This window comes from Dermacentor albipictus, chromosome 5 (genome assembly GCF_038994185.2).
Source record: "Dermacentor albipictus isolate Rhodes 1998 colony chromosome 5, USDA_Dalb.pri_finalv2, whole genome shotgun sequence".
Lineage (NCBI taxonomy): Eukaryota > Metazoa > Arthropoda > Arachnida > Ixodida > Ixodidae > Dermacentor > Dermacentor albipictus.
Window position 1 is genome coordinate 4,391,395 of NC_091825.1, and position 19,196 is coordinate 4,410,590.

Here is a 19,196-nt window from a genome sequence, read left to right on the forward strand (position 1 = left end):
CATTTGTTTATTGACTGTTTTTCATTTGTGATGCCCAAACACCGCTCATTACGTGGGGCTGCGGACTCATCAAGCCGCCTACTGGCAGCTTTTTTTCCGTTGTCCTCCATCTGCAATGTACATGGTGGAAATAAAGATTTGATTTGATTTGATTAGCAACTATAGGAGGCATCCAAATCCATGCGACAATGCTAGTGTCTGTTGTAAGAAATGCTAATCTTAAAGGTCACGCTTTTGCCTGTAGTCTGCGACGGAAGCAATTTTGAGAGCCACAAAATGGTAATGCAAGGCCAGTTTTGGAAACCACCTGTGAATGCCGGGTGATGCTCATGATAACCACTATCATCATCAGTTTTACCTCGGTGTCGTAGGTGGTGTCGGGCACGTTTTGATCCAGCAGTGATCCGCTGGCTTTTATCCAGTTCAGTGCAATTGAAATCATCGCCTGCCATCACTAGCCGCTGTACAACGTATCGCTATTTCAGTGTGTCGCGGCTGTTCATTCAGCGCTACGCCAACATGTTTTTGACGCCATGGCCCCTGCTCTTCACCCACCTCCACTGAATGTGTCGAAGAAATGTGGAAAATTTGGACCATGACGCTGAACAAGAAGGCCACCATCATCAGGCTTATCGAGCAAGGACGGACCCAAGTCGACGTCGCGAAGGAGTTTAATATCTCCAAACAGACCTTGTCTGATTACGTGGAAAACAAAGAAAAGATCTTGTCAGCAGTAAGCCAATCGCACTGCAAAAATTTTAAAAAATGACTGGAAAGGACAACATTTGAAGCTTAAAGAGGCCCTGCAGCTGTGGTTGAAAGGAGTCCTAGCAAAGAACCTCCCCGTTTCGGGCAACATGCTTCAAGCAGAAAGCCAAGACGCTCATTTTAAAAATGGGCATCCAGGACTTCAAGTTCACCGATAGGTGAATTCGTGGGTTTAAAAAAAAAGGCACAGAGTCTCTTTCAAGAAAGTTTGTGGGGAGAGCAGTGCCGTGGATCAATCTACTGTCACAAATTACTGAACGAGTAAGTTGATTAGTGAATGCGCAAGTTGAAGGCTCTGCTACAAGAATATGCTCCTGCAGGCACATTTAGTTGTGACGAGACAGGCCTATTCTCCAAAATGCTGCTGGACTATTCACTTTCCTTTACTAATGAGGCCTGCATTGGTGAGAAGCATAATAAGGAGAGGGTAACTGTCATGGTCGGGGCAAACGCGATTACGCACAGAGAAGCTGCTCCATCTAGGGATAGGGAAGGCGAGAAACCTGCGTTGCTTTAAGGGTGCGACGAACCTGCCTGTGTGGTACAGCAGCAATACAAAGGCCTGGATTACACAAAGCTTGTTCGAAGACTACGTCCGCCGTCTGGACCGGGTGTTTTAGCGTTGAGCACCAGGAGAGGCAAGTGGTAATAGTCGTAGACAACTGCGGGGCGCACGGCGTCGTAAACAACCTGCAAGCTATTTGTCTTGAATTCTTGCCGCCGAATACGAGTGTGCTCGAGCCGATGGACAAAGGGGTCATTAAAAACCTCAAGGTGCACTATTGGGCCCGTTTACTTGGCCACCCACTCATGCTTTGACAACGGGAAGACATACTTCGTTAACCTGTTCTTGGCACTCGACATGCTAGTGGATGCCTGGAAGGCTCTTCAGCCTTCAACGATTGCAAATTGTTTTAGGCATGCGGGATGTGCCCGTGACCGAAGAGGCGAACAACACCACTGAAGACATTGACACAGCAAGCAGCTGACTGCCGACTTGTGCAGCAGTGGGATGGACCTTCCCGCTGCTGTTACTTTTCCCGAGTTTGCCACGATCAACAACAGCATAGAGTTGTGTGTGGAGCTTGGACGATGAGATCGTGCACCAGATGACTGTACCCCTGCAAAGTTACTCGGACTCTGACGACAACACCTCAGGCTGCTCGCAACCATCAACACAAGACATCGTCAACGCTCTAATATTGTTGTTGAGTGTGTATGACGAGAACATGACGATTGCACAGATGCAAGCAGACATTACAAAAAGCAGGAATTTAAAACAAGGAACCATCTGCGTCTTTTCCAATCCAGTTTAGCTGGAATAAAGTTTTTGCAACTCACAGATTTTTGAGACTGTTATTTTATTCGGACTATTTTTCGGTCCATCCAGGTCCGGAAAATTGGTCGGCTACAGTATAGTCGTGGAAGTGCTATGCTTTGTAGGCATGTTGTTGCGACGCTAAAGCAACGTAACTAGCACATGCGCTGAAAAGGGCAGCGCTTCATGACGAGAAAGTGCAGCAGCATGTTTTGTCACGAAGCTAACAGAGGTAAAGAGGCTGGTTGGTGATTGAAAGCGCGCAATGGGGAGAGAAAGATAATAACAATAATGCCTTGTTTATGGTGCCCCTTCAACTTGCCTAGTCGCAGAGATCTGCCTCTTTTTGTCAGCACTACCCAGAAACATATTTGAGATGTGTAAATGCTGTCAGAGGTAGGCTTAAAGCAGCAAGAACAGTTTGCATGTCACTCTATATGCAAATTTAACATGATCAAAGTGTGTTAAAAGAATGTTAACCATGATTTGACATTTTACTGGATTAGTCAACTCCGCATGCATGTACCGATAGGTATGATGTTACATGTGTATTTTGCAGTTTACTTACCATTGATTAAAGAAATTGCGGCTCCAGGTCACATTCCACAAGTTCTGCACAGGCAAGATGCTACGTTGCAAGTGTATCCACGTCATTAGGGGGGACCCAGGAATAAATTACCCTGGGACAAACGACAAAAGTGCTCCTAGCTTCACACTTCATGACTTTGTACCAAATGTAGCAAGTGGGCGACAGTATTTGATGGACAGTGCGGTGCCTTCAGCTTTCCCTTTCTCAAAGGTTGTTTCCCTGCCCCGTCCTACAAAACATTTGCAAGAAAGAAACCTCTGAGACAATAGTGAGCTCGCTCATGTGGATCTTGCACCTTCAGGTGAAGATGCAGAAAATGCAGACCGCCAGTGTCCCGGCTCAACAATCGACGATGCAGCACGTGAAAACATTTGCATGTTGCAAGGAAAAAAAAACTGTTGCTTCTGTCGACAAGAACTTGTTTGAGTGTGACAGCAACTGAAAGAAAAACAGCAGAGCTGCTTCGACTGAAAAAGCAATCCGAAGAACACGAGAACTGCAGTGCTGTGCTAATGAAACTAAAGAGAGAAGTCTAGCAAAGCAGTCCCAAGAGCTGAAAAATTGCACTGACTTGCTTGCCAAAATAAGGATGTAGCTTACACGAGCAGAGGAAGAAACCATCTCTCACACATATGAGCAAGCAACAAATGATCGAGTACATGGCTACAGTTGAAAAGCTGAAGGGAAATTTGTCACATGCAAATGAACAGAAATAGAAATTTTGCATTGAAAGATTTCAAGCTGATGACTTCTGGCCCCAAAAAGTGAGGGCACTAGCCCATGTAATCCCACGAAAGTGCGGGGCCGCCGGCACAAGCTCTCCCAAGAAAACCAACTCTTGTTGACTCTTGTCGAGCTGCGGGTAGGCCTCTTCCACATGCCCTTGGCACACTTTTACATTTCTCCAAGCACAGTGTCAAGAATATTTGTAACCTGAATTAATTGGCTGTATGAAAAGTGGAGACATGCCATGATGGCTAGCATGAGATTTCGATTCAACTATGCCTGAAGAATTCAAGCTAGAACATCCCATAACGTGTGTAATTATTGATGCAAATGAAATCTAATGAGAAGTATCAAGCTCTATGGTTCTCCAATCAGGATCTTATCATACAAGTCAGCCAACACTTTCAAGGACTCATAGGAATTTCACCTAATGGACTGGTTAGCTTTGTCTCCGACCTCCACATGGGATCTATCTCAGAAAAAGAACTTGCAACTAAAAGTGGCTTTTTAGAGAGGAACTTTCCCGCAGGAGACACTGTGATGGCAGGCAAAGGCTTCAATATCAATGATTTACTGGAAACGATTGGTGTTGGGCTGAACTTGCCATCATTTCTGACTAAAGGGTAATTCAGTGTTGCAAAAGTACAAGAAACAGCAGCTATTGCATCTCTGTGCATTCACATCGGGAGGAGAATTCAGCGCATCAAGACTTGCATCTTCGACAAAATAATTCCCCTTTCTCTCTCGGCCCTATAATCAACCAGATCTGGTCAGTGTGTACTCTGTTGAGCAACCTACAGACCACGATAGTGAGTGACCATGAATGAGCCAATAGGCAGCAAATGTGAAATTTGTGAAAAGGCAGCAGCATTGTTCTTGTTATTCACCAAACAAAAAAACTGTTTTTCCATACAAATGCATGTTCTTGAGTGTGTTCAAAGACACTGAAAATAAACCTATTTTCCCTTTTCTGTCGCATGCACTTTAACATTCTGTTATGTATTATGGAGTGTAAGCTCATTTTAAAAGTATAATGGACTTGGCAGTACCTTGAATCATTGCAGCTTGTGCTAATGCTCATACAATAGGCTTATTGTCATGAAGGGCATCTCAAGCCACTGTTATTTCAGTTGTTTACTAAAGACTAGTCAGACGTGTCAGAATCATTGGATCAGTTCAGTTCCCAAGCACGGTTTGAATTAGTTAATGTGCTGCTGCACCATACCGTTCACGTTAAAGTTTTCTAGAAAAGTGCATCGTTGGCTCAGCATTTCCCCAGGCAGTGCAGGTGCTAAGCAGCAGGCGATGCATGACACAGGCATAAGTGCTGTGGATACCCCATTTTTGCCTATCTGCTGCACCTCTACAATCTAGCCAGTTTTCTTAGTGCATATTTAGATGTGCTTGCTAGCCTGATGGTTATTCCACACTTGAAAAGTATTAACTTCGATTCACTTCTGGTACTATTTTATTGTGTCAAAATTTGCTATATGCGCACCCTTAGAAATTTCTGCACCACTGTGCAAAGAGACTACATTTTCCTGCCATAGTGTGGCGGAAGGCTCACAAAGTAAAATTTGTCCAGCTTGACTCTCATTTGTTACCATACATCCTTGTAAAACTTGATTATTTGCACACACAAAAAGTTATACAAATAAATGACAAAATCTGCCCATGTTAACTCTGTTACACCCATTTGACCTATCACTTGGGCAAAGTATGGGTGTTGTACTTTCAAAGAAGGGTGCTGCAGATTGTCGAAATCTACGCAAGCGTCCCTGACTGTCATAAGCTTCTTAGTCAGCATCCTTTAAGCTATATGGGCAGTTCACTTTGATGCATCCCCATGGGTGATCTTGAGATGGATTGTAGACAGCGGCATCTGGTGACGCGCCGAGTCATGGATGCCCAAAGTCAACAAAAATACCGGCACACTGAAGTTGGACATCCCGGCCTGTGTTTCTCAATGCTTCTTCATACTGCTGTAATGCCTTTGCCTCGTTGGCTATACCACACCTGCACATGATAGACATGCAGCACATAAGAGCCAGTTCCTTTCCACATAGAACAAAACATTTATAAAGTCATGACTGTAGAATTTGTTCAGTATTAAAAACATCATGCTGATCTTGCCCATTCGAAACCGGTGCTAACGAAGCATTTGAGCCGGCAAGCTAAAACAATGTATCATGAAAAGAGAGATGTAGCAGATTTTTGCAACAAATGTACACCCAAATTGTCACCGTTACAAACAGGGGCAGAGCCTGCTGCATTAAAATGTGTTGTAGCACAGGACATGTCGAGCTGGACCATGCAACGCAACACAGCACCTTAACTTTTATGCACCGCAAAAAAAAAAAAGGCTTTTATGATGTCCCAACTGCAACCACTTTTGTCCCACTTAAACTGTTGATTTGGGGATCAGCATATCTGCTTGTTCTATCCTGCACCACCTTGTGTGGACCCACCCCGAGTTGTAAACTGACCGTTGATGTCACCTGCACAATGTCCACTTTGATCATGAGCCGCCAGACTTGCCCTACTGGACTCGTGGTTCATGCAAGAAGACAGGACTTCCCAAGTAGCATTTCAAAAGTCTGACTGTGAATGACAGATGGCACAGCCATGAGCGCTTGTTTATCAGGCAAAAAATTACTTTCATTTCAGTTAAAGGAGTGTGAGCCCTCACATTTATAAGTACATTGTTGCTATGCGATTCAAAGCATGCGTCAAAGCTCATGGCTGAAAGGATATGGCATCAGGTTGCTTCGCTGTGAGAATCGCATTTGAGACTATTATATTTTGAATATTTTATTAACCATTTAAAGGTCAATGACGTAAATACCGTGAACAAGTCCAAAAATGGTCGATGCCATATATTTACAGCGGCGTCTGTATGTTTAAAAAGCATGCCAATTTCCTAACTTCTTTTTTGTCATGTGCTGCCACTACGTGGTAATACGGGGAATTTTTTCGCACGCCTCCCTCTCTCGGTTTTCATTGCATGGTTTGTTTTAGAACTAGTTTGCTCCCGTGCGTCTACAGTGAAACCTGACTATATCGAACCTGTTTACATCGAATTATTCTATATATCGAACAATTAAGTTACAATGAGTATATATAGCAAAAATTATGCTTACATCGAACAAAAATAGAGCGACTCCCTATATATTGAACGTCAAGCGGTGGAAAAGTGCCCCCAGAAGTTGGCTTTCCCTCACTGTGGTGGGGAAACACAGCGACGCGGCTCCATCCAACCACTCTCCCTGCCGTGACCACGCTGCCTCGAATGAGCCATCGACACCCCCTCCACAAAAAATGATCCTGGCCCACCCGCAGCGGTTGCTCAGACAGCCAATCAGAGGCTCTTGTGCCCTCGTTGTGCAAGATGGCAAAAGTGTAAGTTGTCTCGCTGCTTTTCTGGTTCATTGTGTGTGCACCTTGTGGGCCTTCTCCTGCAGTGTCGCTGTGATGAAGCGGCACAATTCAGCTTTCGTCGATGAGGCTTGAAATCCTAAGTAGGGTCGAACGTAGTGAGAAGTCTGATGTCCCCGCAGCGTGCAAGATTCTGAGGAGCACTCTCAACACAATCTTGTAGAGTAAGGGGGAGATAAGGGCTAAAACGGCCAAACTCGCGACCCGATGCCCATGGCGCCCGACGCATACGCACAGCCATGTACGAGTGGTTCATCCGAAATTGCTTCAGCCGTACTGGCATCCGCGAGCTCGGTGATGACTGTAAATTCTGATGAATGCGACGAAGCCGTTGCCGGTGTTGTCGAAGTTTGGAGAAAGCTGTCAGAATTTCCGGAAGCTGTTGACGAATCAACGGTGGACGAGTTTGTGAGTGCAAATGACGGTGTCACGACCACCGGAGAGCCTGAAAGCGAAGACTACATTGCCGACATCGTACTGAGCCCAAGTGAAAGTGGGCACAATGAGGAAAGCAACGAGGGTCTCTTGCCCACATCCTCCGAAGTGATTGGTGCGCTCGCACTAGTCCAGTGCTTCTGCGGGAATGCGGAAGGTTGTGACCTCAGCTGCTCCAACCGACTCTTTAGACAATGTGGAGAAGTGCGTGCGTCGCAGGCAGCAAAATTGCTCAAGCAAAAGAAAATGCAGGACTATTTCATGCAAAATTAAGCTAGGTTCATCAATAAAGTGATTTTATAAATGGTATGTGCTTTTGTGTCATCCAATTATTTATCAGGTTTATATCGAATTATGCTCTATGTCGAAATGATAGGCATTTTTTTGCGAGTTCAATATAGCTGGGTTCGACTGTATATACTACTGCTCGTGCATTGGCGCGCATGCAGGCGGCCAGCGGTTGGGGTTTTGTTCCGCTGGCGGTTTCGGCTTCTTGCACTTGCAAAATTGATGGCTATCTCATTACTAATCGTTTAAAGGGCGACCGCCTGTCTCTCGCTTGTTTAGTGCTCACAGGGGTGCGCGTAGGAAGGATGCCACCATGCATGTATTTCCATTGCTTATTTTTTTTTAGCACTCGCAAAAACTGATTGCCTCTGGTTGGCGATAAGATGAAGACCAACGGAAGTTTGTCGCACGTTTTGCTTTTTTGACAGGCACACAACCACATAGTTTTCTTGAGGGTGCGCACCTACACAGTTCTGTTACGCTATGGATGTACATATTAGTGTAAGAGCAGGAACATTTGAGTCTTGCGAAATATTCTCGTGTGCTCATTTTCATAACCTTGAACTATGTGTATAACAATGCATCAAATTTTTAATTCTCATTAGTTCATTTCCCTTTTTATTGTTGTTATTCATGAATGAAGAGCACATATATACAAAGTCAAAATATTTTTTTTCTCACTTTACGGTTAGCATAGAAAAATTACGGTAAATTTTTCCTAAATATGTCCCTAAAAAGAATTGTAATCTGCAATAAAAGAAATTTACCCTGGGCAGTCACATATGGCAAAAGAAATTGACCCTCAAAGGGTTAAGCGACAGCTTTTACTGGGTCAGGCAGGTGACCATGGCAGGTCGAATCACAGGGAGGTAGGGAAAGAAAGCTTTGCTTTAATAAGTTTCTCAAGTATTTTAAAAGCATTGTGCATTAATGAGGAATAGCGCATAATTTTTTATATGTGCATCAGTCGCTTAGTATCTCGGACAAGCCTTATGAACCACACATCTATAAATCGTAAACTTTCTGTACAATTTCTTCATTATAATGAAAATAACGTACAACTACAATTAGCCACAATGTTAGAAGTTGGTCAAAAAAGTAAGCAAAATGTCTAGGATAAGATACTGTTTATGCAAAAAAATCACCCCTGGTATTGCTGAAGGTGAAAATGTTGAACATGCAAAATCACAGAAGTACGTACATGACTCACCTGACAGCAGAAACTCTGGATAGGTTCTTTGATAAAGTTATGTGGCCAAGACCTTTATCCGTCCATTGTGTCTGCATAGTATGGTGCCAAAGTTGGATGCTGGGAGCCAGTACTTCCTTTCTTGGCACCAAGTCAATCTATTTTGCGGCCTTCATCAGTTTATCTCCAACAACTGTGCTTCGACAGATGTGAGCACAATTTTCTGCGAAAAAGAAAATTTTCATACTACTTACTAGACGTGGTGAAAGATAGCTTTCAGACTTGGGTTGGTTGGCTTCAGCAAGCAGGATATCCAGGCTGTGCCATTGTATCTATTGCAGGTTCTTTACTGCGAGCCATCAAGAGATATGGGCACAGCACAGAGCTGCTGTTGTCTGAGAGTGAGGGGGGGCAGTGTAGGACGACGGCTGTAATACCATACACTCATTGCATCTCGCATTGCGTAAAAAAAGATGTCAGGCCAGGCCAGGCCATATTGGGGTGAAAGTGGTTTTTCTGACAGCCCACAAGCTGGCATCGCTATGTTAGGTATGCAGTACCACTGGAACCAGTACGTGGAATGCGCAGAGAAGATTGTGCATGCAATTTCACATACATGCAGAAAGAGGTTGGAATGCTGGGATTGTGGTTGTCAGCTGATGTTCAGTAACTGCATGGTTGTAGCCAGACATAAAAGTCAGATGACATGTGAGATCATAGAGGTGGCTGAGATTATTCGCCTGGGGAAAAACACCATCACTGTGGCATTGTCGGGGCTATCACAGAAAGAGCTTGTTTAATAATAATAATAATAATAATAATAATAATAATAATAACCTTTATTTTTTTCCGTCAACGTAATGGGGGAGGTAAGGGAAAAAAAAGCTGAAACAGACAGCTTGACTAGTTCCCCCCCCCCCAAAGAAAGAAAAATACATTCCATGAAGGCAGGCAGTTCAGCTGCTGACAAGAAATGGAAGCAAATTTTTTATTATACAAAAATAATACCTATCGCTACAAGCATCTTTGTGGCAAATAAATATGCACATTCCCAGATGTGTGAACATGCAACTATAGTAATGGCTTTATATTTACAGGACACTGCTGGAAGACATATGTAAACAGCCATACACATAACAATGGCTCACTGACATCTGCATAATGGTATATCACGAACATTCATCAGTAAATTTCACAATAAAAAAAAGTGTTCAGGGGACACGTCAAAGGCAAACAGAAATCTATGATATGCATACCAATTTATACAAATGACAACGGTGTTCAGGGAAATACACCTAAGGCAGAAAAAAACTTTAAATTGCTGTTTTGATGTATTTTCTAGCTGTATAGCATGTTTGTGACAAAAATTCAATAATTCTGGCAGTTTTCTTTTCATCTAGGTAGTTCTATATGTTTCTACATTCCAAATTTCCCTACTGCATGTATCATATAAAGGAGTTTTCTTTGACAAGAAGCTAAAGCTATGAGAAAGTTTGTTTTCTTTTACATCCTTTTTATATGTTAACACAGGCGGTATGGATGCATGTGAGTAATTTTCATAATTTCCAGCTTTTCATACAAAGGCAGAAATGGGTGATCTCGAGGAACACCGAGAACATGTTGCAACACTCTTTTCTGCATTGTAAGAATTCTACGTAAATTTGTAACAGTCCTGGTTCCCCAAGCTAAATGTGCATAACTAATATGAGAGTGAAATAATGTATTGTAAAGAATAACCTTGACCTGCACAGGCAGCATCTCTTTATTAATGTACGTAACTCCTACGACGCTTGAAATCTTAGAAACACATGTTCCACATAGTCTTCCCATGTTAAGCTCTCATTGAACACAACGCCAAGAGTTTTGAATGCGTGTAGTATTTCTATTTTTGAATCCCCTTACAAAAGATCTGCATTTATAAAAACGTTCTTATTTCTCGGACGGAAAAGTATGGCTTTCATCTTGGCCATGTTTATTTTTAATGCATTAGCTTTTGACCACTCATGCAAACGTGATAGTAGTGAGCTATTTGCTTCACAAATTAGGTCCTTCCGACATGCAGCTGAGAAATGCCTAGTCATGCCATAGGCGTAAATGATATGTTTAATGTTCAGATTAATACATATAATGTCATTCAAATAGATATTCAATAAAAGTGGGCCAAGGATACTTCGCTGAGGTACTCCTGATGTTATTTCTTTTTGTCTGAAGAGAAACCATTAAAGTAGACATATTGTTGTCGATTTTCTAAATAAGATGCTTAAAGTGCTAGTGCATTACCACGGATTCCATATGTATCTCATTTTTTTAGTAAGATTGAATGTTTAAGAAAATCAAACACTTTTGTAAGGTCTACAAAAACACCCAAGGCTACTTCTTCTTTTCCAAAGGAGTTTAAAATAAATTCTTTCTGCTCCAGTAAAGCCTGTTCCGTCGACCTGTGTTTACGGAAGCCAAATTGTGACTGGGAGAATATACTGTATTTATCGCAGATATTCATTATTTTGGCATAAATTACTTTTTCCAGCCCTTTAGAGAAAATAGGGAGCATGGACACGGGTCTGTAATTTCCAATGTCATTCTTATCGCCTTTCTTATAGAGCACTGTCACCCTAGCAACCTGCAATCACTTTGGAAACACTTCCTGTAAAAAACACAGATACAGATTAAATATGTGCGTTAGGCACAGTGAAATTAGTTCAATTACACGTTTACCAGGTGCAACTTTTATGCCGTTTGCGTTGCTGCTTTTACTGTTATTTAGTCCTCGGAACGCGGAAATAACATCAAGCTCTATTACAGGGCTAAAAAAAGGGATTCCTGGTTTTTAGTTCTGATGTAACCGTGCCCCTTCAGTCGGACGATCTACTTTAAGTTCAACAAAGTATTTGGTAAATTCATCTGCTAAACTAGCGCCTGTGATTTCTTCATTGTTATGCTCAATCTTTGTAACAAAGCTAAAGTTGCTGTGGCGATTTAGAATTTTATACCGATGTCACGTGGTGGTGATGTTGAAGAACACAGTAGCAATACTGTGAACGACAAAACTAACTTTTATTGGGTGAACCTGTGCCCACAAGACAGGCAATACTTATAGCATAGCGATAGCGGCGAACATGGTCGGCGATTAGCGAAAATCTGATCAGCGGGTCAAGCGCGTCAGCTTTTATAGATCAGTCGTCGAATGTTCCAGATTAACCGCTGGGACCCGCGTGTCTTCCACAAAGTTCTACACTATTTGCGTCGCGCATACATGCAATCAGATTACACAAGTTGCGGTGAAATACAATGGATGGAACCATCGATAACATTCCAGAAACTTCTTTTACATGCGGGCGTGTCCTGCGCTCTGCGATAACATTTGTTAGGCGGCGAAACGTGGTCGCCCGATAAAGATAAGTACACGTGTCATTACCCCCTCTTAAAAAGCATCGACCCGATGCTGCAAACAAACGAAAGTAATAAACAAAAGCACTTGTAGCTACGAAAACAACAAAAACAAGGAAGTTCGTCAGCGTCCGTAAAAGGGTTTAAGGCACACCACGTGGACCACTTCAGATCGTGCGCGGCGCTGCTGTGAATGCGAAATTCCGTCTGGCACGACCTCATAATCCAGCGTGCCAATATGTCGGATGACCTGGTAGGGTCCAAAATAGCGCCGCAATAGTTTCTCACTCAGTCCTCGTCGGTGTATCGTAGTCCATACCCATACACGGTCACCGGGCTGGTACTCGACGAAGCGTCAACGCAGGTTGTAGTGTCGGCTCTCGGTACGCTGCTGCTTCTTGATTCGTAGGTGGGCGAGCTGTCGAGCTTCTTCAGCGCGCTGGAGATAGGTACCGACGTCAAGATTTTCCTCGTCAGTGACGTGTGGCAGCATGGCGTCAAGCGTCGTCGTCGGGTTCCTGCCGTAAACCAGCTTAAATGGCGTGATCTGGGTTGTTTCTTCCACCGCCGTGTTCTAAGTGAATGTTACGTATGGCAGGACCCCATCCCAAGTCTTGTGCTCGACGTCGACGTACATTGCTAGCATGTCGGCGAGGGTCTTGTTCAGGCGCTCCGTGAGACCATTCGTCTGCACATGGTAGGCAGTTGTCCTCCTGTGACTTGTTTGGCTGTATTGCAGAATCGCTTGCGTGAGCTCTGCTGTAAAAGCCGTTCCTCTGTCAGTGATGAGGACTTCTGGAGCACCATGTCCCAGCAGGATGTCCACGACGAAAAATTTTGCCACTTCGGCTGCGCTGCCTTTTGGTAGAGCTTTAGTTTCAGCGAAGTGGGTGAGATAATCCATCGCCACGACGATCCACTTATTTCCGGAAGTTGATGTCGGAAACGGTCCAAACAAGTCCATCCCGATGTACTGAAAAGGTCGGTAAGGAGGCTTGATCGGCTGTAGTAAGGGCCCGTACATGGTCGTTCCGCACGTCCGTTCCGCCCTCGTCCGGCCGCATGCGTATGGCTCTCTACTGGTGAGCGAGGAGCAGACGCAAGTTTCCCGTCCGCACGCCTGCTCATCTCTCATTGGCTGGTCCGAGTCGGATGGTTCGGCTGTCGTCACAGCAAACATGGCGCGTGCTCGAAGCGAAGCGAAGCGGGGACTCAAGGCCTAGGCTACAGCCGCGTCAGAAACAGTCTATTTTTTTCTCCTTTTTGTGATTTTTACTAGAGATATGTGGCACCCACGGAGATAGTCATCGGAAGAAGCAAGCCGGTGTACCCTTCCAGACCTCATCAGTGCGTGCGATCACCAACAGAAACAGACGGAGGGCAGGAAGTGTGTGTTGTGTTCACGAGAGCGTCGGAAGAAATACTTGAAGCTGTCGACTTCGTGATTTCTTGTGCCATGCTTCGCGTGTTCGTTGCAGACGAGAACTCCATCACATACACGTGCATTCTGAGCAGCACACACGTTCAAGGTGTGGCGAAATAAGTAGCGTCCGATTGGCGCACCCAGCGTACACGTTCGGTTTCTGCTCTGTGTATGCGGATCGTTGCCTAGGAGTGGTGAACGCCAGCCCTTCGCAACTTTCAGAAGTAACGATACGATCAGTAGCGATAAGTTTTTATCGCCTAGTTATCGCTGTCATTCTGCGTGTGCTATACTGCTTATGAGCCGTTTTGCCGGCTGCGATGCGCCGTGGTGACCGCAACGTTCGAGCTGTGCTCTTGCTGTTATGAAGTGCGTTTGCGAGCTACAAATCGTGATATATATGTGCGATGTGTTGCAGCGTTACTGGGTGTAGAAGTGGTAGTACTACGCAATGTTCGTGTGCTCAGAAGTGAGCTGAGCATAAGTGTTGCCGATTGCGTTTTCTTATGTAGTAGCCTGATAGAGAAGCCCTATCACACCGGCCTTTTCTGCTTCGTACATCTATCGTTTGTTTCAAAAGTTGTTACTGCACGGTTAAAGATGCTTCTATCGGTGGGGGGAAATTAGGGAACAACATTATAATTGCATACGTCAAGACGTTCAGCGCTGTCGTGAAATGTGGACGTGCCTGAGAGCACTAATGTCATGAATGCAATTAAAAATTCCCAAGACAGTGTTAAGAGAACGGTTAAAAAAGAAAACATATGAGAAGGTAAGCACAGCAGCTTGTGAACCCGCTCCTATAATACCTCGACCCGCGTCTGTTTGTAAATGTATGTTTTCTTGCATTTGTCAATTTTTTTTCTATTTCCCACATTTCTTTACGTTGAAGTTTTTCTTAGTTCTCGCATTTGTGTGTGAATACGCGCCTGCTTCCATGCGTGCTTGCGCTTACCATTATTTCTGTCCTTTTATATTACATTAGCATTTGCTTTTGCTAGTTTTCTTTCAGCAAAAGCAAAGTCATTACACATTTTCATTAACCAATCTCATTCAAAGCACTAACTCATGTACACGGCAGGGCTGGCCTCTTCCATCTCATTAAAACCTTTCTCACTGGTCTACCTCGTCTTCTCAATCTGCCTACTCGCTGTGTTTTCTGTCCTTGCTTCTTGTGTTGTTGCTGCAATGTTATTAACCAACTTGCTCAAAACAGATTTTGATCGCCTATGAAAACAGAAAGGTTTAGAGATAGATTTTCTTAAAAGCGTCATTGGGGTTGCACAGCAACTTAGCCTCTTACCTCTGTTCATGTTTATGCATCAGTGCATGTGGCAGCTCGCCAGAAGTGCACACGAAAGAGTGCCATATCGTGAAACTGCACCTTGCTATGCTGTTGCATTTTTCATGCAATCAGTCTTAGTAAACGGATGGTTTCGCTGCCCATCACATATGATGGCAAAAAAGTTCAACACGAATAACATTGTGCAGTGGGGTGTCATTTCCTGTCTGATGCTTTTGTCGTTGCAAAGACATTTTTCAGTAAATGGAGCCCAGCAAAGCAGTGCACTGATAGCTTTTGCAACTTTCACCATTTATTACTTCACAAATTTCATTGTTTGAACCTGGCCGTCGATCACTATGCCGATGGCTTGTGAATTAAATAATTGCCTCAATAAAACACATTCAACTTCACTCAGAATTTTTTAGTACAAACAATGCTAGCAAAGCTATTCAGGGTTAATAATTGTGCTTACATTGGTGTTACTTGCCATGAGATAAACAAATACAACAATGGCTGCGACATGACTGTGATTTGACGTGCAGACTGCTAATGGTGCATTTCAAGCGTGCCCTCAACTACTGCTATTAATAGTTGCCCGACTGAGTATTTTGGGCCTAACTAAGCTAATGATGTTTGATAATTGTTCTCCTATTCACATTACTTGCCTGGGCCAGGTAACCAAAATAAATAATGCCACCACATGAATGTGTGTTTGCATGCAAGCTGCCAACAGTAGCTGTCATTTTCGCATTGAGTGCTGCCGTTTCACAAACAGTGGCGACGACTTGACTGCGCTTTGACGCGCAGACTGCTAATGGTGCCTTTCAAGCGTGCCCTCGACTACTGCTATGAATAGTTACCCGACTGAGTATTTTGGGCCTAACTAAGCTAATGATGTTTGATAATTGTTCTCCTATTCACATTACTTGCCTGGGCTAGGTAACCAAAATAAACAATGCCACCACATGAATGTGTGTTTGCATGCAAGCTGCCAACAGTGGCTGTCATTTTCGCATTGAGTGCTGCCGTTTCACCAACAGTGGCGAAGACTTGACTGCGCTTTGACGTGCAGACTGCTAATGATGCCTTTCAAGCGCGCCCTCGACTACTGCTATTAATAGTTACCCGAATTAGTATTTTGGGCCTCACTAAGCTAATGATGTTTCATAATTGTTCTCTTATTCACATTACTTGCCTGGGCCAGGTAACCAAAATAAACAATGCCACCACATGAATGTGTGTTTGCATGCAAACTGCTAAAGTGGCGGTCAATTTCGCATTGACTACTGCTGTTTCACCTACAATGGCTACGACATAGCTGCGGTTTGAAGTGCAGATGCTGAAGGTGCCTTTCAAGCATACCCCGATGACTGTTATTTCATAGTGTACTTGATGTACACAAACGTGTACAGCTATTTTAAAAATTAAAATAGCATTACAACATTGGCTCATGTCATTTAGAACATACTCAAAAACTTTTAGAAGTGGAAACAAAGTTTCCACTTACCATATGCTCATTGGATACAAAGGCTCAACTCTTTGTATCCCAGCTGCAACACATGTTGCCATTAGGAAGTGCTGCACCACAGCTTCTGTGCGGTACTTAGACCCCACTGAAACACATGTGTTACATCAGTGCTTTGATACAGCCACACAGATTGCACAACCTGAGGAGCAGTTACCCGCCATGATTGCTTAGTGGTTGTGGTGTTGGGCTGCTAAGCATGAGGCTACGGGATTGACTGCCAGCCACAGCAGCTGCATGCAGAGGAAGATGATTTACGTATGTAACAGTTACTCATCCCTTGAAATGTGAATGACCCAAACCTTTGCGAGCATATCAGTCGCAACCATCCAGCAGCACAAGTGGGAACACTTGTGCTATCACAAACGAAAACAAGTAGAATAGTACCACCGTCTCAGCTGGTTTGTTGTGATTACCTTGCCTGCAAGTTTCTTGTTTATATTGGATAGGCTTCCTACTTCCTACAAATAGCTTGTATACATATTTGACCTGCACCGCAAAGAGCTGATGTGACAAAAAAATGTGTACACCGTAGTGTTATGTTGCTTTTCATGGTGTCTCCGTTTACTTAATACAGCTTTGAATTTACAGATTGCTTCACATGTTTATAGCTAAACACCACTGAAAACTACTTGCATTGTGACTGCGAGGTCACAACACGAGGATTTGTGTGGTATCCTTCCTGTTCATCGGTGTGTCCTTGCACTATAAATGTAAAATGTCACACCTGCAAACCTGAGCATCCACCCTTACATTTCAAACACTTTTTTGAATGCTCGGCAGTTATGCTTACAAGCACATTGTGACAGCAAATCTACACCACCTTAATTTAAGTGCGATGTAAAGGATTGTTTGTGCATATCCAAGCTGTTCTAGCGTGCCTGCAGGGATACAGCATTGTCCAGTGGCACCGTATAGTTCAGGCGTAACAGTGAACTAGTAAAAAAGCGGCTGATAATACTAAGCTGACCCATATGTAGAAGCATTATTTTATCTAACCCACACGCAAAGTTGCTTTCAGTGTACTGAATAACCGCAGCTTTGATTTACCAAGTTATATTACCGCACACACAGAGCGCTGAAACAAAGTCTGTACAATGGTGAGAAATGTGCCAAGGAATGAAAGATTACTTGTGATGTGTGGATTTGAATAGCAGATGTGAATGCATACCCAATTCACCAGTATGCATGTTTTCTTTTGGAACAATTTTACATTTGGCACAGAGGCTGAGCCACTGCGGCCTCTTGACTGCAAATTTCTGTGCTCTCACAGTGCTAATGGGAGTATCGTTCATTTGGCTACCCAAATAGTGTATAGGTAATAGAGCACTACAATCTTTTAGTTTTACGCAGAACACCTTGTACATTATTCACAAAACTGAACCTAAGGAACTATTCGCTGGTTTGTTATGGAAATAAAAAAATGACAATGAATGGTTCCTCGCTTTTTGTGTGGCCCTGTCTTCTGCCCTACGCACCTTCATTTCATTGTCATGTGCATGGTAAAACAGCAACTAAGTAAGAAAGACAAACACAAAACTACAAACTACATCAACCTTTTCACACCACAAGAGGTCACTGAGCTCACTGCTAAGCTACATTTGATAATGTCGGTTTGCTTTCAAATAAATACAGGCACTGGCCAGCTGTTTATGTTATGCTATGCATTTTTCATTTTCCTAAAATATGGCTGTGCATGAGCTAGCAAGGTTGTTACTACATAAATACATAAACAACATGCAGCTCATGCCCAACTAACTCATATAACCTGATTAGAGCTTATTTTTTATATGTAGAGTAATCAAAATAGAACACGCATGTATGATGCCGACAGTATCAAACAATCTCAAGTCGAACATCCTTGTTTGGTGCCATGGGTGAGAGAGGGAGCATGCCTGTCAAGGTACTGCTTAATTTTGTGTGCTTTGGTAATGTTTGTACATTGTTGAAATGTTAAATTAGGTATGTTAAGTAGTAAGGTGGCAACATATTGGGTAGCCAGGCTGGCAAGAAAGAATGCAATTGTTTGATTTCACTAAAATAAGTTTTCCTATCAGCAATGTAAATTCAAAGAAGTACTCCCCTTGGAAACATATCTCATGAGTATGCATATATCTGCATAAGGTCACTGCTATACATACATATTGCTTTAAGCCAGTCATAATGAATTGTAGATTCACTGCTTAACCTTCAATTCCTTACTGCATGAAGTTAACCACTTATGCATAACTTTTTTTGTGCACACGGTGAGAACTTCAGTCATTGCTGAGCAAATAATTTAAGGAAAAGGCATTCCATGAATCCAGCTGCTTTAAGCACTCTCTTGAAATTGGCAGAGTGAAAAAAAAAAAAAAGCACGAGCAAGCGTATCAGCAAGCTGTACTCGGAGCCTCACACACGTGCTCAGTGGTAAAAAGGTGCGTCTTGGCGACCTACGCAAATGCATTCCGCGACAGATGTGCGTGTGTTCCGTATTCTTGCCAGCGGTCACTAGCACTACAGAAACCGCGCCACCGCGCTTCTGGCGACACTATCAGTTTCGCGTGACGCAGAACGCAGCACGTTGGATAATTAGAGAGGTTTTGTTCAACCAGCCAAGGCAGCGCGCACTGAAAGTAATCATCCGAGAATACGTCGCGTGCTGCGACGTGATGCGATTGCAATACATCTGTAAAAGGTGGTGCAGATAAGACGACTGTGGAATGTTTCGAAGAAGGATGACGGTGCCAATGCAACACGTACGGCTGCAGAACAGAATGTGGCAGCCTAGAGTCGCATTTTCACCGGAACGCGGAAACTTGAAATCAGATCTGCAAAAATATGCCAGT

General features: G+C 43.5%; 1 protein-coding gene and 1 pseudogene across 18 annotated transcripts in view; both read left to right on the plus strand.

Annotated features, from left to right (window-relative positions):
• The window catches only part of Scm (Polycomb protein Scm), a 426,899-nt gene that overhangs the window by 386,379 nt on the left and 21,324 nt on the right, over window positions 1-19,196 (plus strand). The window lies entirely within an intron of this gene.
• On the plus strand, window positions 1,127-2,084 carry LOC139059919 (tigger transposable element-derived protein 4-like; annotated as a pseudogene).